Genomic DNA, 6,000 nt, shown 5'->3' with positions numbered 1-6,000 from the left:
CAGATTTTTTGTGGCAGTCAGAACCTCAGAACAGGAAAAGTGAAATGAAGGAACAAAAATGCACATCTGCCACATAAAATTAAGTTTAAAAAAAGGTAACAGATAAAGTCAAGATAAATTGTGGTGTTACTCAGCACAGATTTAAGGGACTTCTGTTTGTTCCAGACATAAGGCAGACACGGACTCAAAAGAAGTGAGCTGAGGCACAACACCTGAATTGTGCTGCCCCGTGGGAAGTGTAGAGTGATTTGATGCTGAACCACACAGGCATGCAGGGATGGTGTAAGAGGCAGCTCAGTGGGGACTGTGTAGTACATAGATTGCTCCAAAAGTAATGCCTCCTATTTATCTCTATGGAAACAGATACAACAGATAGAAATAGCACAATAACAATATTTGATGGAGCACATTCTCAGTTACAGAACACTAGTATTCAACAGTCACCACCAGTAAGTATGCATTTTCACCAGCAATGAACAAGTGCTTGCATGCTGCTCTTTTAACAAAATTCACCAGTAAAGGTGACCCACTGTCACTATCACCACTCCTGAAATGTACCACCCACCACCTCACTGTGCTCACATCCCCTGTTTGGTTTCTATAATGCTTCAGCAAGTGTCAGTGAATGTCAGTGGGTGTCATTTTTTCCACATGGAGGAATTCAGTAACACAACTTTGCTTCATTCACACTCCATGTCAGACACCATTTGTCAGACTGCCCCTTGGCTACCATCTGTCACACAGCAGCAACACATAGTGAGTTACTGGTGTGAATGTTCAACCTTTACTGCCATACCACTAACATCTGCTTTGACATCACTGGCCAGCATCATAAAACAAGAGACATTACTTTCAGAGCAGCCCTTGCAAAACTGTTCTGTAGGTGAGGTGTGGCTGCTCACTCTACACTTCACATCACTGGCTTTGCAATACCCTAAATATATGCTAAACTCCCTTTAAGTACTTAAAAACTATCAACCTCCATTTCCATGACCTTTAAAGCTATTTCAATGATCCAGTCCACAAGTAATTTACAAGCTTGCTTAATTAAAGCACTTCCATTTATAAGAAGTTTAGAGTAAACTATTCCTGAGCAGCAACATTCATGGATGCTTATCCATTTCTGGCACCCTGCTAACTTATGGTGGATGCACTCAAGCTACAATAAGCAGATATGAGCTCCCTTTGCCAGCACACCAATGTAATGGGCCTCCAGCCAGCCAGCTCCAAACTGAAAACTTTTGTGACCTTGTTAGGGTGACACTGTGCTCAAGCTAATATGCTGTGCTCAGAGGCAGAGCGATCTGGGCTGGGCTTCACAAATATGCTTTTGAACTGGAGCTGGCTTGTGTCCAGGCAGCTGAATGCACATTCAGAGGGAATTTGTGCATGACTGCAGCCAACCATGTAGACACAGTTCAGTATTGTCAGGCTAAAGGCTATACCTTCTCTCAAAAAGACTTCCAATTCCACATGCATGCACTTCATTTCACATAATTATCCCTTCTGAGCCAATGGAGATCTTTTGCATCATTATACTAATAAACTATTACAGTTATCTCTGGGCATTACTAACCCCTACCAATTCCTATTTAGTAGGATCTATTTGGAGTCTCTTATTGCAGAAACCACCCATTTCACTATGTTTTAAGGAATATTCCTGTAATTACTTTGGTTTTGCAGCTCATATGAAACACTGCTATGTGTGTTCCAGTCTTGTAACTGCCATCACACACAGAGCTAAAGTCTAGTCATGTTTCTTGTTCAAACTTGATATGAATGTCTGTGCACTACAGAAGGTTTGCTCACTAAAGCTTGTCTTCTAAGGCATTGGTAAATACACACATTTTGACCATATTACATAATTAATAGTTGTTTTAGTTGTTTGAAGTTGTTTACTTCAATCACAATTAAAGATGAAAAGAAAAAAACACACAAAAACCTAACATATTTTCTAATTTTGTGATTATAGGTAGTACTCAGTTCTTTTATGCACTTCAGAAGGGCTGCTGCAGCTATTTATCACAGAATATGGAAGCAAGAACTTGTATTATTTGCATAGTTTTATATCTACAGTTGGAACTTGAATTCACTCTTTCCTTCTCACCCTCTCTCTTCTCTATATAAAATTATTGACAAAGCTGAATGTCCTAATGCTCTAGACCTCTAAGGACATGAAAGTCATGCAAATGAAAAGCAGAATAATTGTAGAAAACCAAACAGAAAAGCAAACCCAAGCTCTATACAGAAGAGTAATAGACTGTACAAAGTACAAAGGAGAAAAAGGCAGTTGTTAAATGTTAGAAAGTACTTAGAGCAGCAAAGACAGATCTAAAAATCAATGATGAAGAGGGAATTAAGGTCCACTATTGAGTAACTGGCTAATAATTGAGGTGTGGTACTTCCATGGGAGAGTAGGCACACCATACCATGTATCTTAGGAAGGTATTCTGACAATTTAGGTCTGTCTGGCAAGCATCTGCTTGAAATGTTGGATTTTCCTTGAGCAATGGGAATGTACAGCTAAGATGTCTAATATATCAAAAAGAAATTCAAGGGCTTTTCTGAACATGTCATGAAATAATTCTGTACCTTTACCATATTACATCTACCTACTGTTAAGAGTGGATAACATTAAGATATGATATTAGGACCTATTTAATTTCATACATATTTGGTCTGGAACATTTGATCCTTTGGGATCAAATAAAAACTGCCCATATTTATTTATTTATTTATTTATTTAGTTAGTTAGTTAGTTAGTTAGTTATTGTCATTAAGTTTATTACAACCTCCTCAGTATTCATAACAGCATATTTAAAATTGCATTAGGAATTTTGACACTGGACACTGTGAAAGAAAGGCTTCTGTAACAGGTATCATTATTGATGTGTTTTTAAACAGCTGGAACAATTGCTGGCACAAAAAAAAATGGATTAAAGCATATCAACTGGCACAATGAAATTAGAAACTTTCAAATGATTTAATTAAGCAACTGAAGTTAGTGGGTAAATGTGGTTTGCCTGCAGTCAAGGAGACAGCTCATCTACCCAGAATTCAATAGCAAAAAAGAAGCAATCAATATTTCCCTCTTCCTGGAAAGGAAGAAAGAACCTGCTGTCACACCACATACATAATAGAGATCTGTCTCAAGGACCTGTATTCAGATTTTCATTGCAGTGAGCAAGGAGTGTTATTAAATTGTCTGACTTAGGAATCTATGTTGCTCATTTAAACAACAATTAAACAAGCAAAGAGAACTTGATCTTTGAATCTCCTCTGGGTACCTTTATTCTAACTCGCTTAAATACCTTAGAAAGAATGCCCATAGGAGACATCTTCAACAGGAAAGGAGAGAAATCTGTGAGAACAATGAGGAAGCCTCTACATAAATGGACTGATTCCTACCACTTCCAAGGAGGGTAAGAGCAGATTATGGATAATCTAGTCTACACATGCAAGTGCACCAGTTCCCTACGGGATTTCAGTCATAGGACTGGGAAAAAGACAAACTCAGCCTCAGTTCCCACAGTGTTTGTTCTGTCACAGAAATCCTATCAGGGCATTTGGAAGGCTGCTTAGGCTGTGCCTTCAGGTCCCCCGACCTGTAAAATAGAAGCAACAGCATCCCACCTCCCCTTGTACCTGTGTTGGGAAATACATTAGAGACTGTGAGCTGTTCAGCTTGTGATATAGGCCATGACTGATCACTGCAGTTACACCATTACCCTTAAACTAGGCCGTTATGAATAAATTAAGGATCTTCTATGTCTTCAGTGCTTCAAGCAAGAAAAAGACTGTGAAGGTATTCCTTAATTAAAAAGAAGTTTTTCATCATTGTATGCTTTTAAATCTTTTTAACCTTAAATAAGAACATCAATTAAAAATAAATAAATAAATAAATAAAACATGTCTTGGCTAAGCAGTATCACTAAGAAAGATCCATTCAACCAAAACATTGTATCAGTCAGAAACAGCAATTCAAGTAATTCCTTTACAAACTGTCACATGTTCTTTTTTATTATTATTTATTTGTTTCTATCTATCTATCTATCTATCTATCTATCTATCTATCTATCTATCCATCCATCTATCTATTTATTTATTTTTGCCTTATAAAAACACATTCAGCTATCCAACTGTGCTGGATGTTAATATGTAGGTCTTTGTGAAACCTAAATTAGATTACAATGTTAGTAGGTCGTAATGGATCTATTGTACTTCTACCATGTACATTCCTGTGCAATTCTGCTGCTGATACTAATTCAGCTCCAGGAATCCAGGCTGAAGGAGAGTGCTTTATCTTTATGGCAAGTCATCTAATGAAAGCAAATACAAAGAAGTCATATACTTTAGAAAAGCAGGTGCTCAGATAAGTACTTCCTTCTCCCATTAACACCAAACACAACAATCTCAGGCATCTATATTTTGCCAAAACTAGTCAGAGTGGCCATTCAGACTGAAGGTGTAAGGCTCAACACTGGAACAGAAAAGAAGAGGTACTCTTCTACACAAGAGCAAATTTGTCTGTGAGCTCAGTATTTCCACACTGTACCTGCACATGCAGCATGGAATGTTCAAGTTTCCATGACAAAATTCTTGTTTTCTCAGTGAACTTGCTGGAGACACTATTTGCAAAAGGTGTGAGTAAGGAGGAACAGAAATGTCCATATAATCTATAGAACCAAGACAGTGCAGAGGGGAATTGCAGTCCAGGTCTGGGTATGTTACCAGGTGGATCATCTACTTGAAAATAATCATTGAGATCTTGCAGAAGGACAGAGGTATTTCCTGGTTGATTTTGCTATTGTTCTGTAACCTGCAAGTGAAAAAGAATCATTTCATGTAAAACTGCAAGGGGACCAATTGCAGGAGACAGGCAGGAGCCTGGACAGGACCCAGCCCCTTGACCAGCAGCAGGGCCATTGTGTAGGTGGGCCCCAATGCCTGAGCACACAGGGAAAAAGTGAGCCGCTGGCAGCAATCCTATGCACTGCCCTCTGGTAGCAGATTTCATCACCTACCCATGCCATAACTTGTACGTGCATGGAGCTCAGCCAGCAGTGCACACACTAGGCACCAAGATCACAAGGGACTAGATCCTTTGACTTTCGGTGTGACTTTTTTGCCAGGTCAGACTTAGGTCAACTCTTACGGTAAATTTGCTCATAATCCCAGGGCTGCTTCTGCCTCACAAAGCAGCTGTAAACTGAAGTTTCCAGCTCCCTGCTAAGTGTCCTTGAAAACTGCTCCATACATTAAGATAAGCAAGCTCTGTGGAACATCTGGCTTGTTTAACCAAGAATAAAACTGTGTAATTTAAATCAGCAAAGATGTATCCAGAGCCTCTCATTCCTCTCCAAGTGTAACTAACTAAATGTAGCATACTTAGAATACTGTTAACTTTCTCCCAGTAAAGCTTAATTCCTCTTAAATACTGGGAAGAAAACTGTGGATAAAAAGTCAGTAGTATCTAGTTGTAGGAGAAAGCCTAGAGTATCCATTGTTGGAAGACTTTAAAAACACATTAGGCAAACATCTGTCAAGAATGACATGGGAATATCTCAGCCTTCCCTAAAGGAAGCAGGTGCATAAGATGACTCAGGAGAGGCCCTTCTAACCCAGTTTTTCTGTAAGTTGGCCTTAAACTACTTACCTCCAGCTGCACTTAGCCAGATGCCAGTTTACAGAGGCAAATGCTAGTGCCAGTCTTTGCTCACCCCCAAGTCTGGTAATAGTGTCACTGGACCCATGAATAACCTAGGTGAAGATTTTATGATTTTACATACTGCTATCACCAGTTACTAAAACTGTCATAAAACAATAACAAATACTAAGAGTTAATTGTGTCAGAGTTACAGTTCCCTACTCACTCATAGCACTCGTCTTTAGGTGTCTAAACAGCAGCTGCTCTGTATCTTTACAAATATTTCTTTTAGAAGCACTTCTTTTTGGTTTGGCTGACCCATCTCCGTATCATACAGTACTTATGTATTTTCC

Source organism: Coturnix japonica, chromosome Z (assembly GCF_054131305.1).
Source record: "Coturnix japonica strain WE chromosome Z, WE-NBRP24, whole genome shotgun sequence".
Classification (NCBI taxonomy): domain Eukaryota; kingdom Metazoa; phylum Chordata; class Aves; order Galliformes; family Phasianidae; genus Coturnix; species Coturnix japonica.
The sequence above is the reverse complement of the archived record's forward strand: the minus strand, read 5'-3'. Positions refer to the sequence as shown.